This window comes from Malania oleifera, chromosome 9 (genome assembly GCF_029873635.1).
Source record: "Malania oleifera isolate guangnan ecotype guangnan chromosome 9, ASM2987363v1, whole genome shotgun sequence".
In the NCBI taxonomy this organism is placed as follows: Eukaryota; Viridiplantae; Streptophyta; class Magnoliopsida; order Santalales; family Ximeniaceae; genus Malania; species Malania oleifera.
In genome coordinates this window covers 54,000,219-54,021,044 of record NC_080425.1, presented here as the reverse complement: position 1 = coordinate 54,021,044, position 20,826 = coordinate 54,000,219, and the positions used below count along the sequence as shown (strand labels likewise).

Sequence of the window (20,826 nt, the reverse complement as noted above, 5' to 3'; positions counted from 1 at the left end):
TTTTCTAGGAATAGCGATTCCTACAAAATCCCTATAAAAATGGGAAAGACCGTTGGAGGAGGTGATCCAAAGATATGACAGGCATGATGAATTGGGGCATGAGGACCCATTTTGGACAAGGCATCAGCGCAGCAATTGCCTTATGAGGGTGTGATTGATGTTGCAGCTCCATTCCCGGCGGAGAATTAAGTGGCGACAATGGCTGATCAGACGTTCGGTCTCGGTGCTTAGATCAGGATTTTCATTGTTCATCATCAGTAGGAGTCCCGAGGCATCCACTTCACAAATGACTTTTCTGAACCCATATTCCCAAGCCAAACACAGCCCGTCTCGCAGCGCAGATAGTTCAGCAACAACACTGCCGCGGCACCCTAGATTTTTAGTAAACCCTACAATCCATCGCCCCTTCTCGTCACGGATGATGCCTCCAGCACCGGCAGGCCCCGGGCTCCCTCTTGCGCACCCATCTGTGTTTACCTTAACCCACCCTTCCGAAGGACGTGTCCATGAAATCAAGATCTCCGATGTCATGTTCTTAATTTTCCAATGATCCAATGGACGAGAGGAATTAAGAAAAAAAAATTGTTCGAGGTGATGGAGAAATTCCTGATTTTGGACTACAAAATCTTTAATTTGCCATGACAGAGAGCGAGAGAATGAACAGGGAAGTTGAGAAATGCAGAGAGCAGGAGCGAATATAGGCAGCGAATTCATCACAGATAAAGCAAGAAATGCAGAGGGGCGGGGGAGGGAGAGAGAGAGACAGAGAGAGAGAGGAGAGGAGTAGAGTGAATGAACGAAGAGAGTGAGCACACCGACTTGAAAAGGGCAGAGGGCTTTAACGGCTATTTTTTTTTTCGCTCCTCTCGCGTCCTTGAATTTGACATATAATTCTTTTTTTTTTTTACCCCTCAGTGGCAGTGTTCGTGAGAGCACCGGGGAGTTTAAAATACCATAACGGTCAGAATATTTTTTATAAATCCACGTTTCCACAGCTTTCGCTCCGACCAATCCGAAAACCCAACCCCCTTCATGCTTTCGGTTTTTGAACCTTCCTTGATCGTTGATTTGAATATAGGCAGCGAATTCATCACAGATAAAGCAAGAAATGCAGAGGAGAGAGAGAGAGAGAGAGAGAGAGAGAGAGAAGAGGAATAGAGTGAATGAACGAAGAGAGTGAGCACACCGACTTGAAAAGGGCAGAGGGCTATAACGGCTATTTTTTTTTTTTTCGCTCCCCTCGCGTCCTTGAATTTGACATATAATTCTTTTTTTTTTTTACCCCTCAAGGGCAGTGTTCGTGAGAGCACCGGGGAGTTTAAAATACCAAAACGGCCAGAATATTTTTTATAATTCCAGGCTTCCACAGCTTCCGCTCCGACTCATCCAAAAACCCAACCCCCTTCAAACTTCAGGTTTTTCTCTCTCTTAATTTGGAATTTTTAGTTCAGTGAGAACTCTCTCCAAAATGAATTCAAGGATCTCTTCATTTTTTTGTCTATACATGTAGCTTGATTTGGAATTCGAGTTTGAGAAGAGCTTTGCTCGTATTCCCGCTTTGACCCATCTTTTCATTTCTTCAATCATGAAAATGGGGAGCTACGTTCTCACTCTGTTTTCCGAACCAAATGTTTGGAAATATGATCATAAGAAAAAATATAGAAGTCTCTGAACTATCCAATGTCCTACTCTTACCTCCTTTCAAATTGATGGAAAGTTGCTTCATTTTCGTTTCTTATGGGATCTCAGTTTTTAGAGAAAATGCTGAACTAGCTAATCTTAACTTGATTATGTGATGAAAAAATTGAGTTAGATGTTTTGTGGGTTTTAAAATCACTACAATGCACAGTCTTATTTAAAATTTCTTGGTAAATTAGTACCTGTTTCTTTTTTTTTTTTAAATGTAAATAGATACAATGCACATAGGTGCTTTTAGCTGCCTGCTAAATACTGGTAGTACCTAAAACATTTTATTTTAATTGCAAATTCCAAATATCTGATAATCTCCACAGTGAATTAAATCTTTTTCTAAGTAGGTTATATGACAAAATAAATAAAATTTTTTGTCCTTATTTATAAGGGAAAAAATGATATCTAGTATACAACAAAATGTACTATCGTTTGAGTTAGAAGAATATGCTACATCAATTGGCAAGACTGCATTACCATTTTGTATAGGATCTTTCCCTCCCCTCTAATTAGCATCACCAACAGCTATTGAGATGCGCTTTTCCAAAGTAAGGACTAAGTGTAGTGACCAAGCTTGAACTTTTTCACATTTTCTTGAAATCATGCCTCTATTCATGATTTGAATCTATAACAGTCAAAAACATTATCACTATACATTTCTATAGCACCACCTAACTCATTTAGGCTAGAGCTTGCAACTATAATCTTTGTACGGATATATTTCTTTTCCTGACTTTCTTTCTTTGTATCTTAGCTTCTTGTTCATTTGGTGGCCTTTTGGAGTTTCTTTTTATGATTCCAAAGATGTCCTCTTCTGTGATGTCCTCTTTTATTGGAGCATTATGCTGTTCTACTACTTTTTTATATGGTTTCGTATTGTTCTTGGAGTTGCTAGATATTGGACTTAATTTGGATGCTTCCAACACATCCAAAATTGAATACAACCTAAACAAAGGACTAAAAAAACAAAAAAGAGCCATCCTTTGAATGGAAATTACCATGAATAACTGAATCAACACAGACTAATAATCTCTCGCCTTTTATGATTGTTTTGTGTGTCTGTGCGTGAGAGAGAGAGAGAGGGGTGGGGAGTGAGAGAGAGAGAGAGAGGGTGAGGGAGTTGAATTTTATTTTTTGTATGTGTTTGATTGTTTTTATACGTGTAAATGTTGTCTACACTGAATCAAAGTTTTTGAACATCATAAATGAAGTCACTTCACCTTAAACGCAGAATCATAATTCAAATCCTTACATACAAAAGCCAGAACCATAGCCATTCAATTTGATCGTAAACCCAGAACGGGAGCTCTTATTGAATCCTACCTTGATGCACAAAATAGTAAAGATTTTGATGATATAAAGCCGCTACTGAGATAGAGAACTAAACCCTGACCGCACAAACAAGGTTAGTAAAGTAAGAGAATCATGAAAAGGGTTGCAAGGGGTAGTATCATGGTTGAAGGAGACTCTTGTTCCTGAGGAATGTTTCAAATAGGGAACCAGCAATATAACACAAATGAAGGCATGGATTTGAAGGTTAAGACCTAGAGAGACTTCAAGCACCATTGAAATAGTAAAGAATATATATATATAAAGGATGTTTGAGGATCAATCCTAGAATGAGGGGTTTTGGTTCTTTCATTTTGAAGGATATTCCTCTCCCAGATACTCAGTTCACTTGGTTTTCTGCCGGTTATAGGCCACTAGTTACTAAAATTGACAGACTTTTACTGCCAACAACTTGGGAGGACGCTTTCCCTAACCTAACTGATGAAGTGCTTTGTAAAGAGATTTTTTATCATTGCTCCCTAATGCTTGTGTCCAATGAAGTAGGGTCTAACTCCATTCTATTTCTAAAATATGTGGTTGAAACATCATGTCTTCCAAAGGTTAGCTAGGAAGTGGTGGGGTGTGTGTTTTGTGGAAGATTGGAAGAGCGTGTGCTTTATGAGGAGGCCAAAGTTCATGAAGCCTAAACTTTAAATTTGGAATGTGGAGGTTTTTGACAAAGTGCATTCTAGGAAAAGAGCCTTCTTCAAGGAACTAGGTGTTGTAGATCATTAGCTGAGGAGGAGGCTCCCTTAGAAGAACTACCTGCTAGAAAGGTTTAAATATCAAATGAGTTTGAGCAAGTTTTGTTGAGGGAAGAGGTTGGTTGGTAGAAACTTAGAATGGAATGGGTTAAGGAATAAAGGAGATTGTAACACGAGATTCTTTCATCGGTGCTACATGGTAGGAGAAGGAACTTCATAAAATACTTGAAGGATGAGAGAGTTGTTTTTGTTAGGGACCTTGAGTACGTTACATGTATGATCTATGACTTGTTCTCTAGGAAGGACAAAGGCAGAGTGTGATTGAGGGATTAGATTGATATCCTATTTCTGTTCACAAATAGAGTGGGTAGAGAGAACTTTTAAGGAGGTGGAAATTATAGGTCTAGTGTGTGAAATGGGTAGAGAGAGAGCTCCTAGGCTGCATAGGCTTATTATGGCATTTCTTTAGTGTGAGGATTGGTGTAATCCCAAGAGGGGGAGGGCGTGAATTGGGTTTATAAAAGCTTTTGCTAGCAATTTAACCGATTCACCAAACTATATCCCAATTAAAATAAAAAGCGTGTATGTAAACAATCACAGGATAAAATTTAAACCATACACAATAATCAGAACAACATAAATATAAACATACACATGCAGAAAATATAAATGAGATAGGGAAAGAGAAAATGACACCGTGATTTTAACGAGGTTCGGCAATTTCCACCTACATCCTCATCTTGGGCAAACCCCCTAAGGATTCCAGTAAACCACTCCTTAAAAATTGGGCGGAGTCACCCGTTACAACAGTCCTTATAGGTGGACCAACCTTTCCAAGTGATTTCCCACGCTCGGTACACGCCTTCAATAGGGTGTAGCCCCCCATATCCAAGTGATATCCCCTCACTTGGTCCGCTCCTTCTAGGCGGAGCTACCTCTCCGAGTGATATCCCCTCGCTCGGCACAGTTCACTACCCGAACTGTGAAGAGCCGATTTGAAAATAATTTTTTGTACAATGAAATTCTTCTCAAAAATAGATTTGTACAAATTTAAAAACTGTATGCACTCTCAAATGATTTTAAAATATAGTTCAGTAAAGTATGGGGATTTCTTTTCAAAAATATTTTTCTAATAAAAGAATGAGAGTGTGGAAAATGATTTCTTAAAATATGACCTTTGTAAAACTAAAAGTAAGAAGGCTCTCAAGTAATATATATATATATATATATATATATATATATATATATATATATATATAAAGTTTTTTCAAATGGCAAGTAGGAGAAATTTTTTTTTCTCAAGATTGACCTTTTAAAATTACAAGAGAAAAGAAGCCTTTGAATTAAATATATATGATTGAATATATACTAAAGGCTTTCAAGAGAAACTCAAAGAACAAGAAGGTTTTTCAAGTAATATATATAAGTGTTGATATATACTCAAACCTTGCTTGTGTAATCCAAAAGAATTTCCCCAAAAATATTTTCAAAAAGAAAGTAGGAGAAATAGAATTTGATCTTTAAAAATGGGTATAGAAAATGAGTTAGAATCAAAGAATAAACAAGTAAGCTTGTGGTGTGTTTCTCTAGCCTTTTCAAAGTGTTTTAAGCATGTATTTATAGCCAAAACCCCCTTGTGATCGTTATATAGTCGTTCGGACCTTAAAATATTTTTTTATTTTGAAAACTAACCATTTTTCAGCCGTTGGGGCACTTTCCGGAGAGGTCCAGCCGATTGGGGCGAAGATCTGATCGACCGGGGCTTCAAATCTCGTGTTTTGGTCAACTGAAGTGAAGATCCGGTCAGTCGGATCTAGGTTTTCTGCACAGACACCCTTCCGTTTTTTGGATATAATTTTTTATATACAACTCCAAATTTAAATTTCTTGGTATCAAAAAAAAGGTAAGAGAAAATCCCACAACTTTCATGTTGAACACCTTTTAGGATATAAAGTTATTGATTGATAAAATTGCTCATCAGTGAGAAAGAAGAAACATGAAGGGAATTTTTCTGCTACGGATACCTTTTAGTATGTCAAGAATTAGTTTTTCTAGAAAACTCCAAATAAGACGTTCTTGGTATAAAAAGAAAGTTAAGAGAAAATCACACAATTTTCATGTTGAAAATATTTTAAGATGAGAACTGATTGATTGAGAAAATTGTTCATCAATGCGACAACAAAAACATGAAAGAGATTTTGAAAAACTTCTTGTTGAGTTTTTCACTTGAAATAATTTTTTCACATTTGTAAAATGATTTTCCATGAAATATAGAGTGCCTAAGGTCAATCTAAGGTCATGGTTGAGAGAGAGCTTCAATTTTAAATCAAATGATCATGCATGCACAAAGGAAACTTATATTACAATACAACTGAAAAACTGTAAGTCTTCAAGCTTTTGCTCTTCGAATGTCCATGGAATACGCCACATGTTGTAATCATTAAGGTGCGTTCAAGGCTTCCATTTTCCATCTGTCATTTGTACTCATAGAAATATAAACATGTTCAAACACTTAGCGCACAAATGAAATGATGTGATTTGTCATTATCAAAACGGGATAGGACTCAAAAAGTCCACAATCTCTCCCTTTTTGATGATGACAAACACATGAGCAAAATAAGATTTTCCTTAAAAGGCTCCTTCTAGCAATATGCATACTTTCAAAAATAGTCAATATAAATCAAGCATATTCAAAGATGAAGACTCCTGAATTTTTAAGTTGAGCAATTTGAGTTCAGTTTGGTTAATGTGCAGTATATATCGAAGCTGACTTTGAAAGAAATATTCATGTAAAACATAGAGTTACATGATACATAAAATATATTACAATTTTATGACAAGTATCATGTTTATCATTTTCCAATTGTGAATAACAAAAGAGACAAGAACTAGGGACTATGCGTGCTATAAATTTCAAAGTGAATTTGACAGAAAGTTCAGGCAAGCTTAACTTTTTCTGGTAAGTGTTTAAATACAATTCAAGCTTCAACCAGAAAAAGCAACCATATTGATCCTAAATATCAAAAGATTAATGCAAAATCATATGGCTAAGCTTGGAATAATAGTTCCACCTAAGATGTACCTTGAGCTTGAAAATCATTATATTTAAACATGCATGCCACAGTAAGCTATTAACAAAAATCTAAGTCAAAATGTGGGTAAGGGTAAAAAGATGGAATTTTAATTTCAAAAGCTCCCCCTTTTTATCTGAGTACTAGCTTAGATGCACTTGATCAATTATAACAATTGTAAGGGTTGATGAGCCAACCAGTATAAGTTACTAATTTAAGTCTTTTAATCAATTCCACTGGACATTGAATAGGTCATTTTTATCATCCAATATACTTACTCTTATGGAACACACATGCATAAGAAAAATTAAACATTAGGTCATGTAAAGTGTTCATAAAACCTAAGAACAATCCATATCAACTTATAGGTCTATAAAAGCAGGATATGATGTTCAAAGTTTTCATAAGAGTCTCAGGACTCAAAAAAAAAAAAAAAAAACAATGAAAATATGATGCATATGAGTCCATATGATAAACAATTTAATACATTTACTCCTAGGATGAAGCTCATGCTCTCCTGTATGTTCTTATGCACAAAAAAGCATATTCGGTTAAGGATGAGGTTTATAAAATTTTTGTCATTCTATCATCCTTCATAAAAATTTCAGCATACAACATATATATGCATTTAGCCCATATTCATTGCATATTTTCAACTAGCATATAATAGCATATCAAGGTTATACTCAATTAATTATGCAATAACTACATTGTTGGGGTTTAACATGAAAATGACAAGACTCAAAAGACTCAATGAGTGTGTGAGAAATAAAAACTTCTCCAATGTCATGTATCAGCTCATAGTTTATGGACTATAATCAAGGTATGCAATTTTGAATTTAAAACAGCATGATTAACCAATTAGGTCCTAAATGAGGTTCAGAAACATAAGATTAGATCAAATGGTGTCCATGAACTAGATTTTCCTAGAATCAGAAAATGTGCATTTGATTTAGATCATTTTAGGAAGATTTCAAGCAATTTAAATAAATTAGGCAGCATGCCGTCTGTAAATAATTCATTTTTCCATTAAGCAGACCATAAGGGCATGCACCAAAAGCTTAGTTGTCTCTATAGCATGCAATTCACAAATCTGTATCAGCCATGCAGATGACGTTCAATCTAAACATGCAACAACCTTGATTAACTATCCATCACATAAAATAACCATTAAGCAAAAATGGATAGTAGGTGTTCTGTGCAGTGCTTACAAAACATATAAGCAAAAAGATATTTTGAAAATAAGCACAATATCATAAAGGGTTTATCAAATAAATTCTAAAATGATGCTCCCCCTCAATGATGCAACCAATTCATTTCCATTATCACGCTCTCAATTTTCAATGATTTGAATTTAGCTTTGACTACTTAGGCTTAGAGGATCAAAGAAAACTTAAACAATATGCCCTCAATGTATTAAGCCTATTTTGCTTCTTTTCTTAAGAACGATTCAGGTTCGAATGACTTTCCATTTTTACTGCTTGTGCATGGGTTTCTTTGAAATATGTTCCTTTTTCTAGAGTGAAACCTATGGCAACTAACTTAGCCATTCAACAACATTCAATAGCTCTAATGATTTGATATAAATTCAAGAGCTGATGAGAGGAAAAAGCATAAATAATCTTTTAAAAGATACTTCAAAAATGAATTCAGAAGAGTATTTAGACTAAATTACGAGTGGACAATATTCAAAATAATCAAGATATTTTCAGGCTGGTGAATATTTCCTAAATATTTCGTCAAAGAGCATTATGAAGTATATGAATCTTTCTTTGAAGAAGCTCTTTTGATATGACCAAGCATAAAACTCTAAGATGAGTTGGGTTGCATGATGCAAAGGGTAGAATTTCCCTAAAACTCAAACTTGTGCAATGGACAAGATATGTTTAACTTAAGATATTTATATTAAACCATGAATTAAGCATTAAGAATTAAATAATTGAGGAATACTCCTTTGTCCATTTGGAAGTAGATTTACACAAACATGCTTCTGAGATTTTATTCAAGAATATGATTTATGTAATTCATCTAAAAAATATAAGGTTCCAGATATTGTAGCAAGAGATGCCCTTAACCTTTACTTTGAACATTTCAAAGGCATGATATGAATTAAGTGGAGACCAATATCCCATTCGCAAATTATCTCATTCCTTTTTAGTTCAAAGTTAGCATTGTCGACATCCCAATTTTAATCAGGTCGTTTTCGAGAAAATCCGGTGTAATAAAAGTTGACTTCAAACCCTGAAAATTGGAGGACCCGTTTTGAAAAACCCGGTGTGTTTAATTGAGTCCCGTTGATTTAAACCGAGTCCCGTTACTTTTAATTGAGTCTTGGTGCTTTAAATTGAGTCCTAGTATTTTTAATCGAGTCTTGGTATTTTTATTTGAGTCCCGATGTGTTTAATTGAGTCCCTTTGTTTCAAACCGAGTCCCGTTATTTTTAATTGGGTCATGGTGTTTTAAATCGAGTCCCTATATTTTTAATCGAGTCTCGGTATTTTTTACTTGAGTCCTAGTGTGTTTAATCGAGTCTCGATGTTCTTAATTGAGCTCCAATGTTTTTAAATTGAGTCCCGTATTTTTTTTAGAAGTAGTCAAGTTCGGGTCCTTCCAATTTTCAGGAATCAAGTGTTATTAAATTGGGTTTCTCATTTTTGGAAAATAAAATGGGGCAACAAAAAAAATAATAATAAAAATGAAAATAAATGAAAATGGGTAGGTTTAGGGTTTTATATTTTTTGGGTAGGCAGCCTATAAAGGCTCGCTACAGGAGGGCGGAAAACTTCTCCAATTTTTTTCTCTCTCATTGTTCTCTACGTCTCTCATTGTTACTGTTCTCTCCTTTCTGGCCAGAGCTCTCATTCACCCCATCTTCGTCTGGTAACCAACCTCCATCCTCCACCCTCAGTTTTGGCTCACCCGGTGCTAACTGCTACCAGCCATCTTCCAGAGTCGCCATAATCCTCACACTCACCTTCGGCTCTCCCATCGGACTCACTCGGCCTACCTACCTCCATTCTCTCCATCACCGCCTGCAAGCACCACCAACGACCCCAATCTCATCAACCTCACCCGCAGCAGACTCCCAACTCTCATTCTCTCTCTCGGGTTATACTCTCCCTCACTCTCAGTCTCTCCTCTCCCTCATTTCCTCTCTCAGGTTTCTCCAGTCCCTTACAGGCGCAGGCGGAGACTCTCCCAACTCTCCATTCTCCCCATTCTCTCACTTTCACTCTCCCCCATTTTGCCATCTCTCTCTCTCTCTCTCTCTCCCTCAGAGACAGCGATCTCCGGCCTCCACCGCATCACCATCTCCACCTCTCACGACTCCCTCACCTCACCACCATCTCAGGCCACCTCCTTTATAAACGCACCAACCTCCCTGCGGATCAAGTCTTAGACCACCCGAACAAAGCAACACCACCAACTGCCGTGAGCTTCTCCAGACTTGCCACAACTCCACGACAGATCCCCCTCTCCCTTCTCCCGGTTTCATCTCCACCAGCGCTGCTCTGCCATCCCTCACGCTCACCCGAGCACTGACCCTCACCCCGACCACCCGAGCTCATCTCCGCGGCCAATACCGCAACCACCACTCTCCACCGTCACCTTCATCTTCTCCTTTCTCCACTCTTCCCATCCTTCCTCACGACTCTCACTCCCTCCAAAATCCCTGCATGCAGTCGAGCATCCCACGATCATCACCACTGTCTGCAAGCACAACTTGCAGCTCCCCCTCTCTCATCCTCACGCTTCAAGCAGCCGAGAATCCCATGATCATCACCACTGTCTGCAAGCACCACCAGCAGCTCCCCCTCTCTCATCCTCACTCTTCATGGAACCGGCCACCCACCACATCTCAACTCACAAGCACCTCAGTGGCGGACTGTGCCACCATGGCACCGCAGCAACTCTCCACCACCATATGTAGCCACCACAAACAGAGCACCCCGCGTAACACCATCTTCACTCCCCAATACCTCCGACCTTTCATCATCCCCATCATTCCCCGGTGACCAGACCTGAGACCTCGTCTCCATTCCCCGACGTCAAGCCGAACCAGTGACTTCACCCTTGTGTTCGGTTTTATGGTGTTCTAAAAATTTCTTTTCATCTGGGTAAGTTCTTTGTGGGGATAATTGGAGTTGGGAGTTTTCTTTGATCATGGTTATTGTTTTTTTTTTTTTATTGAAGTTGGTTGTGTTACGGTGGCAGAAAAATGGTTTACCATTTTTCTGAAAAAAAATTGCTTCCATGCTATGATTAAAAAAAAAAACCCACCATCCATTTGATAAAATGCCAAAACTAGCGTCTATTTCCCCTGCACATGTGCTGAAATGCCAAACCCCTACCACGTGTTTGATAAAATGCTTAAACCGGTGCTGTTTTTAGATCAATTGTTGAAAGAGCTTTGGGGGATGGCAGCATCAATTGAGGTTCAATTTGGGGCTTTGAGATCAAATTTGATTTGAAAAGGGAGTAAGGTTTGGAGTTTTGGTTTTGCACACCAAGTGTTTGATGTAGACCCCCTGTGGTTAGTGTTGCATCATTAACACAACATCACTACACACACCATTACACACACTGTTCACACACATTTACACACACTGCTCACACACTCTTTCACACACCCTCACAAACTAACTTACTAACTCATACTAACTTTTACTAACATTTTATTTATTTGCTTGCATTCATACTAACTCTAACTCATGCATACTAACATTTATTTCATTGCTCTAACTTTTATTTTATTATCAACCAAGATTTATCTAATTGCTTACTAACATTTATTTTTTCCTGCATACTAACATTTACATTTCCTGCACCCTAACTTTTACTTACTTGTATACTAACCCTTTTATTTTCTTGTATACTAACATTTATTTTATTTGTACTCTAACATTAACTTTCCCGCGTCCACATACATGCATATACATGCACGCAATTTCACATGCATGCATGCATTCGCATACACATACACATCCATGCATTTACACACATTCATGCACGTACCCAATCATGCGTGCTCATTAATGCATGCACACACATCCACGCACATACTTTCCCATGCACATGCATGCTCGTTTTACTTCATGCATCACTTGCACATTCTAGCATACACCTGAACACACACAACCTACGTGGAAGGCAACATGTGTTGACTAATGGTTTCAACCAAGACCTTAAACTCATTTTCCCCCGGACCAGTCATTGCTCAACTGGCTCCTCCCCCGAACTGGTTCACGCCGGTTTTCTCTATTTCACTTGTTTATTATTATTTAGATATCCAGACAATTTACAAAAAATCCATAAAAATTCAAAAAAAACTCGAAAAATTTCTAAAAAATGTTGTCTTAATTTTATTTGTGCTATTTTGAAATTCAAGAAAAATATTGAAAAATCACAAAAAAAAATCATAAAAAATGTTTTCACACTTAGAAAATTACAAAAATATTTTTAGGCCCAGAAAATCATTTCCAACCCGGACAAATTCCAAAAACCTCCCGGAATATTATTTTTCCTACTTAAAAAAATCCTATGAAATTTCAAAACCCCGGGAGTGTATTTTCATAAACTATTTTTTCTATTTTTCATTCCGATGATTGCAACAAAGGGCATGTACTCTTCGAAGTATTGGATTGTCCTGATTTTGAGCGAATACTTGTATAGTATATATTTTGTGTATTTTCTTTGATTTTTGGAAGGGAGTAATTTTAAAATGCTTATTATATTTATTTTGGGATAATTTTCAATTAATATAGTATTGCTCATAAGAATGAGCACGTAGGGGGTACTAATACCTTTCCCTCGCGTAACCATATTCCCGAACTGGACTCTGGTGACGCAAACCGATTCTACTCCTAACAGGGTAGCAATCAAGTATTCTAACCGCACTCTAAAAGGTTAGTGGCAATTCCATCACGCATTATTTTTCCACAAAAAAATAATTTTTCAAAATTCACATCCATTTTTCTCAGTTCACAGCAGCACCCATTGCCAGAGTGGTTTCTGGTGGGTCCGGGACTTCGCGACAAGCATGCTATAACCAATATTTTCATATATTTACCAATTATTATGAAATATTCGAATTGGATTGGATATATCACTTGAATTTTTATATTGGTTTGCTTCTCTAAGGTTCTTAGTATAACAACGACATATACTAGGATTTGAAATTTTAGCACAAACCACTTCCCAAACATTTAGACATCACAGCCCCTTGTAGAATGCATCCTAAACTCTAAAGAAGAATTAAACAATTATGTAATTCCTTTTGGAACCTATTCTTTCTTTGGTCCTGAGGGGTTTGCTTTCTTGATAACCCATACCATTTTCCTATCTTTGTCTTGGCACCTCTAAATTGGCAAGTATATCTAATGTGTTTTTTTCTTTCACAATATGTGCATATTTTGTTTCCATGTAAAAGATTTGACATATTAATTCTATTTTTACTAGATGAAGCATAAAAATGACTATGGGATTTATAACATGATCTTGAACCCTTTTTGAAAGAATTTTTTCTTTTAATTCCTAAGGGTTTATTTGAATTGTAATTTTCATTTTTAGCTTTGGATATTATTCTAGAATAATCTTCCATTTTTATCTCCAAGCAAGTGATCTTTAAATCCTTCCCAATCTTTTCCTTTTCTAGAATGGCATAAGATTCTTTTAAAACAATTAATTCTTTTGCCAAACTTTCTTTTTCGTCAAGAGCCTTGAGCTTGTGACACTTCTGCTGTGTTGCTCGTGTTAAATATATTCTAAATATGTGCACACCAAAATCATTGTTGCAAGATTTGGAGATCAGCTCATGTTGATTATTTACTATGAGAGGGGGAGGGGACTATTTTCATTTTCTATTTAAGTGCTATTGTTATGTAGTAGTTTCTTTCTTTCCCCTCCCGTGGAGAACTTGTTTTCCTTCGTATACTATTTTTTTCTCAAGTTCCTTTTGTATCAAGAATTTGCGGGGGTAAAAAATCAAGTAGCAAATTCATTTTGCATTGTATTTTCTATGTATATTTATTTTCTTGGTTGATAATTAAATATGATAAAATATGAATTATTTTATATATAACTTTTTTTATACTTTTCAAATGCTAACCAATACCTTAATAAATTTTTTTCTAAAAAAAATTGTATTTAAAAAAATTAAATGGTGAAAGGTGATCCAAATTCAAATAAGAAATTTCAATAAAATTTAAAACTCGAAATCAGAAATTTCAATAAAATTTCAACCTTCTAGCTCAATACAATGACAACTCCAAAGCCTATCTAAAAAAAAATACATTTCTAACTTGAAAGCCTATCTAAAAAAAGTACATCTCTATTTAGTATTCCCTTTGCACACACCTAAAAGATATCCCACAAATTAGAAATAACTTTTAAGTATCTCATCTCCACTAAAAGTAGAATAACTTCAACAAAGAACTTTGTTCTCAAATTTTAATTTATGCATATTGTTCTACATGTAGTGGCCAACAATTTGAAGTTACTGTTCCATCTTCTTGCAAAAGATTTCTACATATAATTTTATTTTTGCATCATTTTATGCCGTGCATTGAATTGACAATTAAGTCATTGAGAAGAAAATCAAATATGAGAAATTAAACAAAAGGAAATGGTCGAAATAAGAGAAGATGATAGTAGTCTTCATATTAACAAAATGAGATCTAAAGATCTACAATGAGAAATTAAACAAAAGGAAATGGTCGAAATAAGAGAAGATGATAGTAGTTTTCATATTAACAAAATGAGATCTAAAGATCTAAAAAGAGTGGCATATAGCATATACCCAGTGGAATACGGTAGATTGAATACAACAAGATTTAAAACTAAAAAGTATGCATATCCCAATACAATCTAATCTAAAGGCGGCAATGGGCATGGTTCAATTTTTTTTTTAGTAGGTTTCGAGTTTCTTGGGAATAGGGACTCCTACAAAATCCCTATAAAAATGGGGAAAGACAGTGGGAGGAGGTGATCCAAAAATGTACCAGACATGATGAACTAGGGCGTGAGAATCCATTTTGGACAAAGCATCAGCGTAACAATTGCCTTCTCTGAGGGTGTGATTGATGTTGCAGCTCCATTCCCGGCGGAGAATTAAGTGGCGACAATGGCTGATCAGACGTCCGGTCTCGGTGCTTAGATCAGGATTTTCATTGTTCATCATTAGCAGGAGTCCCGAGGCATCCACTTCACAAATTACTTTTCTGAACCCATATTTCCAAGCCAAACACAGCCCATCTCGCAGCGCGGATAGTTCAGCAACAACATTGTTGTAGCACCCTAGATTTTTAGTAAACCCTACAATCCATCGCCCCTTCTCGTCACGAATGATGCCTCCACCACCGGCAGGCCCCGAAGAGTCCCTTTGAACTTTGGATTTTTGAACCTTTCGTCGATGGTAAATTTCTTCTTGTTCACTTATTCTTTTCATTTTCGTCTTCTAGGTTAATGGAATCGTGATTCTCGATCAGTCCCTTTCTTGATCGTTGATTTGATTTTCTATGGAAACAGATTGGAACTTTTATTATGTTGTTGCTCTTGTTCAACCTCTTGGAATTGGGTTTTGAAAATACTAATTTGAGTGTTCAGCACATGAATGTTTGGTGTGCAATTTTTTATTGGTAAACATTTACTTTTTCTTTTATTTTTGATAAACATGTAGCCTCAAGATTTCATTAGCAATGAAAAAAGGTGGGTATTAAATTTTTTTTTTTTTTTTTGTTAAACTAGACCTTGAAATGGACATGTGGTGTTAGATGAAATGCTTTTAACCCTTTCTCTCTCTTAATTTTGAATTTTAGTTCAGCGAGAACTCTCTCCAAAATGAATTCAAGGATCTCTTCATTTTTTTGTCTATACATGTAACTTGATTTGGAATTCGAGTTTGAGAAGAGCTTTGCTTGTATTCCCGCTTTGACCCATCTTTTCCATTTCTTCAATCCTGAAAATGGGGAGCTGCGTTCTCGCTCTGTTGGCATTCTCTCTAATGCCTAATTACTTGCATGTCATGTTTTCCGAACCAAATGTTTGGAAATATGATCATGAGAAAAATTATAGAAGTCTCTAAACTAGGGACAGAGTAGAGGGTGAGTTAAAATTATGGGTTTGGAATCTAGAGGTTTTAGGATAGATAGAAATGTAATTTTAGTAATGATAGGAGGAATATTGGAGACAAAGTTAAACTTGAAGATGATGAAATAAATAGCACTTGTGGATTTCGATACCTTGGATCTATTAAGCAAACCGAAGGAGAAATTAAAAATGATGTAATGCATACAGTTAAAGCATATTGAGTAAAATGGAGAAGTGCTTCAAGTGTACTTTGTGATCGTAAAATACCCCTAAAATTGAAAGGGAAGTTTTATAGGATGGTTGTAAGACCAGTTATGTTATATGGATCGGAATGTTGGGCGACAAAGAAACATAATATCTAAAAAGTAAAAGTTGTTGAGATGGGAATGTTTAGATAGATGAGTGGTATAATATTGATTTTAGGAATGAACATATTTGTGGTAAGTTAGGTGTAACTCCTATAAAAGATAAGATAAGGGAGGGACGACTCAGATGGTATGGATACTTGCAACGTAGGCTGGTACACCAATGAGGAAGAGTGAGTTAGTTACTGTGGGAGGCAGTAGAAGAGGTAGGGGTAGACCTAAAATAACTTGGGAGGAGATAGTAAGGATTTAAAATATCCCTGAATTTGTCAAAAGAAATGGTCCATGATCGCATGAATTGACGGAAAAGGATTCATATGACCGACTTCACCTAGTGGGACTCAAGGCTTGGTTTTGTTGTTGATGTCAATTTCAATTTTGATTTGAAAAAATAACGAAAATTAGTAGTAAAACAAGGAATTCTTTGTAAAACTTTAGAAATGGTTAACAAACATAATAATATAAGTTTTAGGACTAATATATTTTAAATTAAATACATTTAGGTTTTGTATAAGGTGGAAAAGTTGTAAAATAGTATGTGTATCAAACATATTTGTAAGATAATACATTAAACATATTCAGTTTATTCATATGAAATTCATAAATCATTTAAATATTTTTTATTATACAAATAATGATAATTTAGACATGAATGGTTAAATAAAATGTTGCTATAAGTTTATTTTTTCATATAATTTCAAAAACACTTGTAATAATTTTTTGTTTCGATAAAATAAATAAAATAAAGTAAGATATAAATTTCACTTCACTCACAAATTTCTCATTTGAATTTTGACAGAAATTCATTGTATTATCGAAATGTTTTGCTAAAATTTCGAGATTGCGATAAATTTTGGATGATTCATTGAGATTTCGACGGAAATTATGCAAGTCAGAAATCGATTGCCATTTCGATTTCGAGGGTGATGGAAATCGGAAATTTTAACAGAGATTTCAACAATTTCGTGGAAATTTAAGACCATGGTTACAACACCTTTTTGGTGGACAAAGAAACATAGACATTCGCATTCCTAGACATATGTGTTGAGACTTTCATTAGTGAACTTATCTCACATTGGGAAATTAGAATCGATAACGGGTGGTCATATACATGGTTGAGCTCAAGACCTAATAGACTTAAACTTTTGAGCCAAGTTGGTGTTCACCCATATGTATCAAACTCATCCTTAGTTTTCTCCGATCCTAACAATATGTTGGACTAGGGTACAGTGTCCCTTTCTAGAATCTTGAATTGCCGATGTCCCACGTGCGTAGATACAAAAACCTTCTTGACACTCCCCGACATGTATTCAATATGTGTTGGAAATTAATTAATTAAAATTTATTTTTGGACATGGCTGAGACACTTCCTTATACTTCTCAACATGGCAAGCATGCCTTTGGGACACTTATTGCACCGAAACACTGCTTTTTGTTGCATTTTAAATTTTGTGAAAAAACCCCAAAAAGAAATAAGGCAAGAGAGTGAGAAGTCGAAAGACTAAGGGTCAAGAGGTTTTCTGATATCGAAGTACTGCCGAGCCTCCCAGCCCCCTTAATTTCCCCCCTCAGGCTCAAAGGACATGGCCAGTTTGCCACTCTATTAATCTTTATCTTTTTTTATTTTTTATTTTTTAATTATTATTTTCTATAATTTCTTGATGAGTTATGCCCATTGCCACTCTATTAATCTTTATCTTTTTTTTTTTATTTTTTATTTTTTTTTTAATTATTATTTTCTATAATTTCTTGATGAGTTATGCCTATTGCCCACCGTCAGCCATGCCCTTGATCAGCAGGGCAGATTGTTGAAGCTCTTCCAACTCTGAAGTGGTGCATGTTGAAAGCAAATAAAAAGGTGTTTCCATTTCCTGTCACTTGTAAACATCTCTGGCATCTTTTGCAACTAAGCAACTCCCTCTTCATCATAGTGCAACAACAGTTAACAAAGTGTCTTTGGATTCCAAACAGACATTCTTCACACTGATTTAGGCTTGATAGATTAGATGAATACTGAATGAAATTAAGTCGGCTCCAAAAAACCCCAATTACCTCAAGATTGTCTCTTGAAGCACCCCCCCTCCCCCCTAAGAAAAAAAAAAGCTTTAGTCGGAATTTTGAAATTCCTCCAGGGTACAAAAACCACTAGATTGTTTTCTTGAAGCCTCTGGTTTCCATCTTCCCAAACAGATTTCAAGATAAAATCCATTAGTTCTAGGGTTATGAACCATAATGTCAAAAAGAACGGAGAGAGGGGATTGAGGGCTTTGGGTTAGTTTTCTCAGCAAAAGCAGTCAAGGAGGGTGGACTTATTTCCATGGGACTGAAGATTTGGAGTTGCCCAGATTTTTAAATAGTTTCATCTCTCCTTTGATAATTTAAATTTCAGTTAATTCCATTTTGGTTAGAAAAAACTTGGCTTCCTCCTTGAAACAAGGTTATATGGCTATAGAAAGTGTCTTATGTTCTTTTTTATATCAGTTAATTAGCTTTTGTTTTGTTTTGTTTCTTTTTCTTTTCTTTTGTTAGTCTTTTTGTTTGTTTTGATACTGCGCTTGCCAAATGCTTTTGCATCATTGTGTCACAAATGCTTGTTTAAAAGATTTGAGTTCTCTGTTGGCAACCACTTCAAAACAAAGAAAATGTTTCTTGATGCTTTTATAGTGTATGCTTCATCAATATTTCCATATTGCATCTTTTATGATTTATGTTTAACTTTATTGTGATGATCTGCAGATAGATACAAAGGATATCCTTTTTATACGTGGTGGGGCATTTGTTGATTTGGAAAAGACCATTTCGGAGAGGTGGTGGCATTTTAATATTGTTTGTTGTAAGAAATTGAAATTGTTAACTTGCTTTTCCTGCAACAGTGGTTTGAAAGCTTTGAACTCTTCAATACAGACGACTAGATTCTTCCATTGGCTTTGGAGCTCCAGTTGGTGCAAACATGAGAACTGGTGGACTAACTAATGCTGTTGTTACATCATTATTGTTGGAATCTGTAAGAACCAAATCCGTATGAAAGAATTGAATTTCTTGCATTACATGATTGTTCAAATATTTTGTAGTTGAGATTCACTATGACTATTTATATTTCTATTGTAAGTTGAGTTTGTGTTTCAAATTCTCCAAAAACACTAGCTTGAAAAATTTGCAGGTTGAAAGTGGCGATCTTATAGCTTGTGGCCTCATTCCAAAATTCATTGGCAGATTTGCAATTTTAGTGAGTTTATCGGCTCTAAATGAGGACCAACTTGTTCAGGTGTGTTAGCTTGTACATATGGGTATGTGTTATTCGTCGATTTCCAATTTTTAATGAGGTTATTGGCTACTTTTTCAGATCCCTGTGTGTGTGCGCGCGCGCGCGTGCATGTAGTGAGGCCTTAGCATGCGAACAGATGGATTGGAGATTCTTGGCTTATTATACTGCAGTTGAAAAAATGAAAACAATCATTCTTTGGAGGATTGTGTTATCAGCTTAAACCGTGAATTAAGTTTTGTTTTTCGTACAATTAACTAATGATGCTTATAAACTCATTGAGCATGAAAATGCTTTACATTTTGAAACCAAAAATGAAAAATAAATTTTGATGAACATTAAGATTCTTCCTTTTCTTAAAGGATGATTATCAAATTTAATGTTGCTTTTTTGGGTGGTAGATCCTCATGGAACCAAAGAATGCCCTTGGTAAGCAGTATAAATAATGTTCCGCATGAACAGTGTAAGCTTTTGATTCTGTGCCCAAATCTTGAAATAACATCATTTGTTTCTCCCTTTATTGAAGTCCCTTGCATTTGATGCCGATAAGACATTCTGCTGGTGTTAACTGTTTATTTTGTGATATTTCAGGTCAAATTACATTTCACAGAGAATGCACTAAGATTGATTGCAAAGAAAGCAATGGCAAAGAACACAGGTGCCGGAGGTTCAAGCGCCATTTTGGAAAATATTCTTACCGAAGCCATGTTTGAGGTATAATTACATGCCCATTTCTTGTTAGGATGTTGAAAATAAGTTGTGGTCGTAGAACGGTAAGGGGCATCGTCGTTGTTTGCTAAAAAAAGAGATTCAGGGAAAAAATGGGATAATGAAAAAAAGAAATGAAAAGGAAAAAGGTGATATGATTATTATTCTATATATTATTCCTCCCATCGTTTTTGGAAAATGAAGTGTTGCATTCCTGTAATTGACATAGCAAGCCTTTTTGTTGAGAAGCCGGCAATTCTACTGAAACGAAGTAGACGCATCATCTCTACAATAAAAATGAGAAAACCTATTGTCTTTCTTCTTTACTGTTCTTGTGTCTTTCAAGGCACTGTTTGTTCTTTGATTGAAGCGCTCTTTAATATCATTGTAACGAAAAACTAAAAATCAGAAACACAGATAAAAACTGAAACCGACAACCTATTTGGTTAACATTTATAAAACTAAAATAAATTCAAAACTTAATTAAAAAATTCTCATTTTCATTTTAAATCGAATAATATTATAAAAATATGATTTATTTTAAAATTACAAATAAAATATATTAAAAACTTACTATAATAAAAATAAAATTTATTATACTTATTTCTCTT

General features: G+C 35.6%; 1 pseudogene; it reads left to right on the top strand.

Annotated features, from left to right (window-relative positions):
• Positions 1 to 18,029: 18,029 nt before the first annotated feature.
• Positions 18,030 to 20,541, top strand: LOC131163329 (CLP protease regulatory subunit CLPX1, mitochondrial-like; annotated as a pseudogene).
• Positions 20,542 to 20,826: the final 285 nt, after the last annotated feature.